At 35.0% G+C, this 11,376-nt stretch overlaps 1 long non-coding RNA gene across 1 annotated transcript in view; it reads left to right on the top strand.

Annotated features, from left to right (window-relative positions):
• LOC118164911 overlaps positions 1–2,940 on the top strand; it is a 17,874-nt gene extending 14,934 nt beyond the window's left edge. Inside the window, exon 3 of the long non-coding RNA XR_004749736.1 lies at positions 2,689–2,940. This is a non-coding gene — a long non-coding RNA (uncharacterized LOC118164911). The remainder of the gene's footprint in view (positions 1–2,688) is intronic.
• The last annotated feature ends 8,436 nt before the right edge of the window (positions 2,941–11,376 follow it).

The raw sequence follows: 11,376 nt of genomic DNA, 5'->3' as shown, positions 1-11,376 counted from the left end.
AAAAAAAAAAAAAAAAAAAAAAAAAAAAAAAAAAAAGTAAAAAAGTATTATCTCAGCCTCCCATTTCCCCTTGAAAGACTGACCCATGAAAGACTGGAATGTTTTCACCTATCACTACTGCCAAAAGTAACCCTATGAATAGTTATAGGCTGCTGTGTGTGACCCCAAAGATCACAGCATAACTGAACCATTTAGATTGGAAAAGAACTCATGATCATCTGGGTTGACATCCCTGTTAGAGAAGCATTAAGTTGGAATTCCTCAGGGCTTTGTCCAGCTGGGTCTCAAACATGTCCAAGGATGGAGACTATACCACTTCTCTAAGCAGCCTGTCCCAATGCTTCATTAGCACCTCAATGGCGCTGGTTAAAGACTTAGAATAATTTAAAAGAGAGGAAGATTTTTGAATTTCATCTAATTAAATCACATTTCTAAAAGCCTTCTCTTCCCACTTCCTGTTCATGGTGCACAGGTTGTAACACAGCACAACCTGAGATTGTGCTAAGGCTCTCATTAGGGGCATATCTGTTGCATGAATTCTATGTGTTAATCCTCAGTGCTGATAGCTGTGATTTGAAATAGATGATCCTTAAGAGAGTTTGACTGTAACTATCAAAAAGAAATTCTACTTCTTGCTGTTCCGAAGATTAGGGGATTAGCTGTCTCTCTGTACCCTGGCAAACATTATTGTGCACTGTCTTGGTTTACTATGCCATGATATGTATATGTAGTATTTTGTAGGAGAGCTGTTCTGTCACACACTGATACATGGGTCCTTACTGCTTCCTCCCATGACTGCACATCAGGAAGTTGTTTCATTTTCAGTGGTGTAAATGTCAGTTACTTCTTGTTTCACACAGCCTCAGTGTGGTTAGAACAGCTCTGGAAAACGTGCTTGGATCTTCTTTTACTTTGGAGGTTCTGTTAGCCTTTATAATACCTGGAAGATTAGCTCTATTTCTATTAAATCATATACATTGTATTTCATTTCAAATACTACTTTGACTTCATATAATACTTTACAGGTATCTTTTAAGTAAATGTTGTGGTTTAACCTGGCCACCATGCTGCTGTTCGCTCACCCTCCCCCCTCCCTCTCTGGGATGGGGGAGAGAAACAGGAAAGTGAAGCCTGTGAGCTGAGATAAAGGCAGTTTATTAAGACAGGAAATAATAATAATAATAATAATAGTATGTATGAAACAAGTGATGCACATTGCAACTGCTCACCACCCGCTGACCGATGCCCAGCCTATCTCCAAGCAGCTGGCCCCCCCAACCCGGCTAGCCACCTCTTTATATTGTTCAGCATGATGTCAGATGGTATGGAATACCCCTTTGGCCAGTTTGGGTCAGCTGTCTTGGGTCTGTCCCCTCCCAGCTCTTGCTGCATCCCTAGCCTGCCCACTGGCAGGACAGAGCAAGGAGCTGAAAAGTCTTTGGCTTGGTGTAAGCACTGCTCTGTAACAATTAAAACATCAGCATGTTATCAGCACTCTTCTCATCCTAATCCAAAACATAGCACTCTACCAGCTACTAGGAGGAAAAATAACTCTGTCCTAACTGAAACCAGGACAGTAAATGTGCAAACACTTCACAAAAGAAAGATGCCAGGCAAATATTTCCTGGGATGATGCATAGTTTTGCATGTGATCCCAATGTTGTCATGAGGATTGCATGCTAGGTTTTAACATGTCTTCTAAGTCACACGTAAAATGCTGTAAAGCTAATTATTTTTGCGTAACCTAATATTCAGTGTTAAAATATCTGTCAGCATTAACAATGGCATTATTGTAGCTGACCTATTAAAACATACTGGGTAAGACTTGAATGTCACAGCCCTAGTTTATCCTTGGAAGAAAATAAATGATTATCAGCCTAGTTAGTTACCAGATTTTATGACATAAATAGAGTTTGCAGATAGTATATAAACCACAACAGTACACTGCTATTTTATTTTGTTTGCTTTTGTTTGCTTTCCCATTTGGAATATTTATAATGAGAAAAGCCATTGTAGTGAGAGTTCTTAGAAAATGGAAAAAAGTCTTTTTATGATTTGTATAATGCATGCTTCATATTCTGGGTGTCTGTAAGAGTTGTGAAGCAATACTGTTCACACAGTTCCCTAAATAATTCTCTGTTGTGATGAGCTGACAGACTTAGAAGAGTGCATTACTTGAAAGAGTAAACATCAAGAAGCCTCCAGGGGTTCTTTCACTTCATTCATTTTGTATTATCCCATTTAGCAATTGTAGTTACATCTCTGCAGCCCTAATAACTGTTCAAGTAAAGTAATGTTATAGTTCTAAAAGATATAAACCCACTGGACCAAATAATAATTGTATGCAAGTTCCAGTGATGGACATGCAGAATAAAATGTACATAATAACATGGGGATAAGTGCTTGCCAAATAATCAAAGTAGAGCAAAATTGACTCACTTCCTGAAGCAATGAGCTAAGATTTGTATTTTAAAAAAAGGCATTCTGTATGAAATCACAAATAATTACAATTCATATTAACATACCCTAAAAAGGAAAGTCTTCTGGATTACTTGGGAAAATTTTCTTGTAAAACAATATTCTGTAACTCTGTAGCTTCTTTATTGTCTCCTCACAATCTGAAAGTGCTCTGTGCTCTTTTTTTTCTTTTTATTTTTCTTTTTATTTTTTTTTTTTATTTGGTGATAGGAAAAGAAGAGCTACGCTGAATTCATATTTGTCACTCTCAATGAGATAGAAGCTCTGGAGAAGTTTGTTAAGGACCAAGAGCTTGTGTGGCTCATGGGAACTTTAAAAAGTGTGATACCATCATTGGAAGCCCTTGAGTCCATGCTGAATATTGCCGTTGTGCTCAAATGGAATCAGAACTTCCAAAGCAAGAGCAAGATTGTGGGGTTTTAAGTGTATGTCTCAAAAAAGCTAAATTCAAAACAGGGTCAACACAAGACTAGCTAATAAAGAACACGGGGTATGCTAAACAGAAGTTTACATGTGTATATATATATATTTTTTTTTTGGCTAAATAAGCTCTTACTGTAAATAATAACAGTAACAACAACATCAACAACAACATTTCATAAGAATCTAGAAATTGAATGATTCATTTTCTTTGTTTGTGTTTAATCATGCTTGGTTACCAAGTAAGGAAAGAGCAAGCAGAGCAGTGTGCAAAATCAGTAACCTTAGTGTAAAAAAAACCCTGCTAGGAAAACTCCATTCAGTGGAGAAGGAATATAAATGTTATTTGAGGCAAAGGGAAAGAAAGAAGCACTAACTCTACAGTGCTGAATAAATAAGACTGTAAACATTAGATTCAACTATGTAGAGTAGGAGTTTGTAGCTTTTTATTTACAAGAAATAGCGGAAGAAGTATTTCAGTACAGTCTGAACAATTTAACTTACTGCTGTCATTTCTCATGTTTGACAGTCAGTGAGCTGGATCCTGAATCTCAACCAGGCTGCATTAGCCAAAAGATCTGGTCCCACCTTCACTGCCCATCAGCACAGAAAAATGCAACACATCTCCTGACCTGTTACAAGCTGGGCTGAAGTACTGTGGCATGAATTTTTTCCTTTTATCTTATACCTTGCCTTCCTCCTTTGAGAAAGAACAGGTCATGATTGTAATTAATGGAGTGAAACTGCACAAGTCATGACAGTAATTTTAATGGATTGAAACTAATATGCTCATTTAAATTAAATTTCTTATGGCAGAGTTTATTGGGACCAGATATCTGTTGACGTACCAATAGAACTTCATAATTGAAAATAAAATGTTTTTCTCTTTCTGAGGCTTTGCCAGTACCCTTAAGGAAAATTGTATATAAAGAAGTTCTATTAAGAATAAGAAGGTAGGTTTCAGAATATTGCATTCAGAATCCAAGTTAAAATGCTTCTCTGCGTCATTCAGCACAGCTATCATTTCTTATGGCTAGTCAGTAAGAATAAAACTGAAGTATTTTTACAATTTAATAAAGCTGTTGTCACACAGAAGAACAACTTTTCACTATGTTAAATAAAAACTAGGAATTGTAGGACACGTATGTACATTATGCAGCAAAATGATCAAACCCTAGAAACGTCAGCTTTATTTCAAACAGTAATATATGTATGGATGCAGATAAACTCAAGCTTTTTGACAAAGCCTCTAAGGCACACTGCTTCAGTACAAATGAATAAAGGTAAGCCAAATGCTTATTTAGAAGCTGTGGAGGTGCTATATTGGAAAAAAATATTTAAATGAAAGAGAAACATCCTAACTTTTTGAGTCTAATCCATTAATCTTTTTTTCACTTAGTGATATAATCTTTGCTGTTCCTGTTTGTAGGGAACTAGCTAACTGCAATTTTTCTTTCCTTTTAACTGATGTATATACTATGAGAGCATGTAAAATTTATTTAGTAAATACACATTTATCTGATTTCATATACTATAACTCAAAGGGAAATTATAGATAAGGATGTGAATTAAAATACCTTTTTATTCTCTCTGGTCTGTTATCGCTGCTTATATTTTAGTAATACAGTAAAGTGGAGCTACAAAACTTGTTTTCTGGGCACCTTCCTTTCTTTAGGGGATGCTGTGATATAGGAAGATAAAACAAATAGCCTTTAGTGAACCAAAATAAGAGAATGAATGTCTTTTCTGAACTCAGCTCTTTGACAGAGAAAGTTTAGAGCTAGTGCAATGCTTATGACCATAGTAATTGCTGCTCCAGACCCAGAAGGCTACAGAAATGTTTATCAAGTGTTTAAAAGATGCTCTTGTGATTAATTCATTTTAAATTTTATGATAAAATACAATGAGAAATTGATTGTACAGTAATATAAACCAGGGATCATTTCTTCTACTTCTGTAGGAGATTGATAACTCATTGCATTATTCACAGTACTTCTTGACAGGATACCCACAAGGCAGGGTACCAAATGGTGGAGGATCAGGGAAACATTTTATCCTTTACTAAACTGATAAAATAATATGATGAATAGAAGGAGAAGAATGCAAAGTGCTCAGTTACTATGGTGATAAAGGTGATATAAGGACTTCTATAGAACGGAATAGGATATAAAAGCACAGGGAATTTTTCTTATTAAATATGCACCAGCCAAGCTCTCTGCCTTGTGCTAGTTTGCTCACATACAGTCTCATATATTCCATTTTTTAATGTCCTTTGGGTAATTACTTATTTATCTCATACAAATCATCTAAGTAAACACAGGTTTAATATAACTTGTTACTGAATTTATATACCTCTTGGGCTTTTAGTGTTGTCTGATTAGATTAAGGAGAAAAAAAAACATACCAAAAAATTCTAGTTTTCTAAAGTTTCCCCTTAACTCTTATAATTAAGTCCGTATTACATGTATTTAATAATACTCTGCTCATATCTACAATTAACTATGGTTCAGCTATATTAAATATGTGCATATTTTCATTAGATTAAAATAAGAGAAATGTAGATTTACAGCACATGTACTGTGCTCATTTTGTAGAGACAGACATCAAAATATCAGTGATGCCATAAAGGGTAATCAAATCTGGCTTTTAATACTAACTCCGCTTTGAACATTTATCCTGTATACCCAATTGAATTAAATTCCTTCTCTTGGCCAGCACATCCCAAACTATAGCTGAGGTTATTTTTGGAGGTTGTGTGTATCACCAGTGGTGTCTCTATCACAGTGCATGCAGAATAAATGGGTTTTCAGAAACCTGGATCATGAAAAACATATATAATCCATTATCTTCAATCACAGTCTACTGAAGTCTTGAGCCTTAGTCAGCAGACTAATATATCTGATCTGATTTCTCACTCTTTTTTTCCCTCCTGAAAACAAATCAAATGGAACAATTATTAATTTACCATGAAGTAATTCACATATTTTACCCTTAGACCCCGTATGATCCTGTCCTTTCTCTCAGTATTTTTCAGTCACACCTCTCCCATTTGCTCTTTGGTGTAGCTTTAAATTTACTTTTTCTAGCTCTGAGAAATTTTTACCCCATGTTTAAATTGTTCTTAAAAAATAATTAAAAAGTCAAGCTTCTATTTGTTTCTCCAACAGAAAATTGCAGTGCTTGCATCTTTATTGAAAAACATTCTGAACTAATATTACAACAAACGTCTTGATCCCCATATATACTTAAATAATGATCTCTTTCTTTAAACGATGAGAAGAAAGGCATTTTCTGGACTACCACCAATGAAATGAGTGCTTAGAAAATCACATAATCAATTTCAAAGCATTATTATATGGGTGATATAGAAATATTTAGTAAAATAATGCAGAAATATTATGCTTTTTTGTGGATACTTCAATAAGAAAAACAACAACATTATCATAAATCATGAATATATTCATGTATTCATATAACTACCTGAAAGGAAGGTGTGGGGAGCTCGGGGGTCAGCCTCTTCTCACAGGTAACTAGTGATAGGACTAGATGGAGAGGTTTAGGTTGGAAATTAGGAGACATTTCTTCTCAGAAAGAGCAGTCAAGCATTAGAACAGGTTGCCCAGGGAGGTGGTGGCATCACTGTCCTTGGGGTGTTCAAGGAAATATTGGACCTGGCACTTAGGGACATGGTTTAACAGGTGACATTGGTAGTAGGGTGATGGTTGGACCAGATGATCTCAAAGGTCTCTTTCAACCTTAACAATTCTATGATATTTGTGGTTCATTTATTTAAAACTTCTATTTGCATTATGTTTAGCAGTAGTTCTATCATGATGAAGAAAGAAAAATAGATATACAGGTTTCTGCCCAACGTGTTTGGAGACATACATAAGGACAAAATATTCTTATATACTTTCCTTTTTGACAAATAAGCATTATTATAACTTTTGAGGTCTCTGATTCAGTCTTCTGAACATCTGAACATTACAATATATATATATGAAGAAAAGTGGAAAGGAAATCCTTTTATTTCCATAAATAGATGTAAAAACGTAATTTCATGATGGAGCAAAAAAAACATAGAATTCATCAAATCCTGTTTCATTTAATTCTCAACTTAAATCTAGAGCTGCAAACACTTAATCTATGAAGCTGTGGGTGGGTACATGATTCAAAAGATCAAGTGCTAATAAACCAAACTTTCATTTTAGTCAGCCTGAGGACCACTGCATTACATCTCTTCTTACTTTGTGAGGAGTTCAATATATCAGACTTTCTGAATATATACTACAAACACATGAAAACAAAAACATTTCCTTCCAAGTGATATATAGAACTCAGAACAGTTTTCAACACTGTTAAGCCTCTGATAAGTCAGAGAAAAAAAAAAAATAAAAAAATTATAATACTAAATTTTATAAAACCACCTTAATAGTTCAAGGCAATAGTGTTATCATTATGTGGAAGGAAAATAAATGCATGGGTTAAATGTCTAACTGGAGGAAAGTCATATTTTTTGAATTCAATACAAACCTTTCATTTTAGCTGATAATTATATTATTGAGACTTTGTTCTGATAAGCAGTCTTGTTTGCCATCCTAGCTTCAGGCTGCTAAACACTTATTACCTCTTTGTTTGATTGGATTTAATTTTCCTTACTAGGTTAAGCTTTCTAATATAGATTAACAGTGAAAGTGAACAAAAGTAAACAAACCTTTATGCTCTTGAGATTGTGAGACAAACACATTCATCATTTAAAGGACATATAATGGTTAATGTAGCACAGTGTGTGCCTCAGACAATCTAGGAAACAGTTACCATTAAATTTCACAAGTGTACAGGCTCCCATCTTGTAACCTAACTTCTTGTTAGGATTTTGAAATTATAGGATATTATTTTGCTGTTACGTATTTATTAAAGCATGTTTTGCTGTCATCTTGCTGTCAGTAAGAATTATCTCAACTATTCACTTCTGCTGCATGTCCTGGGGATGTTTATACAGACATTCAGTCTTACAGTTCTTATATTTACTTATCTCAGTAATGTACCTCCACCTAATTCTGGTGGTGGAACTGATGGAAAGAGTCAAATGAATAACCTTATAAAGTCATAGATTCATAGAAAACACAGCCTGGAAATGACTCCACGAAATCATCTGCGCCATATTCCTGCTGCCAAGTAGTATTAATTCTATCCTATCTTTTTCAATATATGTACCCCCCAAAATTCCTATGGAGGTCTGATTCCCTATATAGGAAATGTAGGATTGTTTTTCTTACTTTCTGTTTTTAGGAGTTTCACAATCAGTTCACAGCCTCAGAGAATCTCAGTTATTGCAAACATATGACATTAAACCATTCCTGATATATGTATGCTCAAAGTGTTCTAAAAACTTAATTCCAGCCTCTCTGTCCATTTATTTTTAAATACTTGATTACCCTTTCATCTAAAAGATTTCCCATGTGTCTGAAAGTCCTCAACTTCACAGCAGACTAATAAAGGCAGTCACTTTAAGTCTCCAGTATGTCAGAGAAAAGGTATTGAAAAACAAGGAAGCATTCAACTTCCAAGACTACTAAATCCATGCCCTCCTGGCACAGATATGGAGCAGAGATTCATTGTTCTGTTAGCTTTCATCTCTGAACATACACCAGCAGAAATACAACAGAGGCTACAACTTCATTGCATATAGTTCACTGAACATCCATGAAAGACTAACAATTTTCATTAATCATTGACCTGATCTGTATTCCAAGCAATAGTCTAAAGAGGAAGGATCACATAATTCTTTCCTAATAATTCTGATGACTCTATTTCCTCAGTTAAGTTAGCAGTAAATCTTCAGAGATAGATGATTGTTAAATCATTATTCCTTCTTCTTGAAAATAGAAGTGGGTCCTATATTTTGAGAGTATCTATTTCTACATTATTACAGCTCAGATAAACAAGGTCTGGCTGTGACAAAACTATCTTTCTTGCCCTGAGATCATTGCAAGAAATAAAATGAATTAGAAGTATAACACAAGTCAGCAATTTCCATCTGGGCCAATTTCATTAATTAATCACTGTAAAGAGTCTGGAAATTCTTTGGCTTACAGCTTTTCTGTTGGACTCTCTCATGGCCACAGCACACTTTTCGGTCCTTAAATAGAGAAATCTGGCACACCAGCTCAAAAAAATCCCAAGCTGAGACTGGGGGGTACTCAGAGGTTGCAGTGAAAGAAATACCACTTTCTACTTGCTATATTGTTAGCCTTCCTCCTTAAGTGTCCTTGAACATCCACTCTCAGAGACAGGACACTACATTTTGGTCTTACCCAATGCAGTTATTCTTGTGACCAATGTGTCTGAGAGTTAGGACTTTATTTAGCTAGAAAATGTGGATGGACAAATCTTGCTTGGAAGCTCTTGAATATCTTCCCCTGGTTTTACAAAGACTGACCCCAATTTACAGGTTGGTTCCACATTCCATCATGAATAGATATTGTCATTCATTCAGCCACCCAAACCATTCTCTTTTTTGAGCTGCTTCTAAAACACACTTTTTTTTAGACACCTTTGATTTCCTCTGTCTTGAGTGACTAGATGGAGCTTAATAAGATGCAATGATCTAAATATCTTGGCCATTGATACTTGTGCAGCATGCTATTTTTCACTGGGATGCTAGTATCTGTAATTCAGGTACTTGTAGAAAGATCTTTTCTTGTAATATTTGTCTCAGACTTCCTGTTGAATTATAATGCTTTATAAATATAAATTTATCTCCAACACAAGTGTTTAAAATAGGATGTAGCACAAAACTGATGAGAAAAAAAGAATAGTTTATTCCACAAATAGACTATCTTCTGTTTGACTTTTTTCCAATGATTTACTAGTAAATAAAATTTACATGACTCTTGCTACTTAACAAGTACTTAACAAGTAGCAAGACTTATAACACTTAGGAAGTGTTACAGGCAATCTTCAGTATGATGCTTCACTCTTCTATTTATTGCAATGAAACTATTTTTTCTTGGAAGGAAAGCAGAAGAAATTTTTACCGCTTTTGGCTGAAATAGAGTCAATTTTCTTCATTGCAACCTATTTTTTATTTGTTTATTTATTTTTCATAGCAGCCTATATGATGCTACATTTTGGATTCATTTTGAAATCAATGCTGATAACTCACTGATGTTTCAGTTGTTGCAGAGCAGTGCTCACACAGAGCCAAGGACTTTTCTGCTCCTTGTGCTGCCCTGCCAGCAAGGAGGCTGGAGGTGCACCAGGAGCTGGAAGGGGACACAGCCAGGACAGGTGGCCCAGACTGACCAAAGGGATGTCCCACACTGTGTGGCATCATGCTCAGCAATAACAGCTTGGGGGAAAGAAGGAGGGAGGGGGGGAATGTTGGGAGAGATGGCATTTGTCTTCCCAAAAAGCTGTTTTGCATGATGAGTCCTGCTTCCCTGGGAGTGGCTGACACCTGCCTGCCCCTGCTGATGGGAAGCAGTGAATAGATTCCTTGGTTTGCTTTGCTTGCACACATGGCTTTTGCTTTTCATAGTAAACTGTTTTTATCTCAACCCATGAGTTCTCTCAGTTTTACCTTACTGATTCTCTCCAATGTCCCACTAGTTGGGAGTGAGTGAGCAGCAATGTGGGGCTTAGCTACTTACTGGGGTTAAACAACAATAAAATGATAATAAATAATATTTTAATAATAATTATAATAAATACAATATTTTCCTTATAATTATACCTGTTGATTTGATTAAAGCTTTCCATCAATACTATTTTAAAATCTTAATCTTAATAATGAGGATACCTCTCCCATGACTCATTGTAAACTTCCTGTTCTTATCTTATTCTTATCAGAATAAGAGGAAGAAATAGAAATTTAGAGCCAGTGCAGTGAATATGAACTCTAATACGAACTCTATTTACAAACAAATGTATATGTAATAAGATGAACAAATAAATGAATATGGATATTTGAAAAAATGTTAGAAATGTCCAGTTGACTTCAAATGAAAATTTTGCTATGGCAAAATGGGGTCTAGGGGAATATTTCAGTCTAGTAATTTAACGTAAGTTGATTTAACACAGCTAAATTCATTTTCAGAATAATGAAAGTTTACAGATACCACCAGAAATGGGTAAATGGTTTTCAGACAGTTTGTATTTGTCATTTTAAAATATGAATAAGCACATTACATAATTAGAATTCCTATTTTGAATAGTTCAATAAATTTATTAATTTAAAACAACAGTGTAATATTTTCAAGCACAGCAGTTTTTGCTTCAAGGTTATTGGAAATAAAAGAATATTTGACTTCCATAACCTTACCATACTGTCTATTTTGTTGGTGAGGCCATAATCCCATGCTTACTTGGAATTCAGAATGGTATCATTCATAGATCTGAAAGCCTTTTATTTAGGTTGCTGTAGCTATAAATATTGTATGATTTAATGCTAGGTAAGAGAGCTAGCAGTAATTG

The sequence above is a fragment of the Oxyura jamaicensis genome, chromosome 3, assembly GCF_011077185.1.
Source record: "Oxyura jamaicensis isolate SHBP4307 breed ruddy duck chromosome 3, BPBGC_Ojam_1.0, whole genome shotgun sequence".
NCBI classification, from domain to species: Eukaryota; Metazoa; Chordata; class Aves; order Anseriformes; family Anatidae; genus Oxyura; species Oxyura jamaicensis.
The sequence above is the reverse complement of the archived record's forward strand: the minus strand, read 5'-3'. Positions and strand labels throughout refer to the sequence as shown.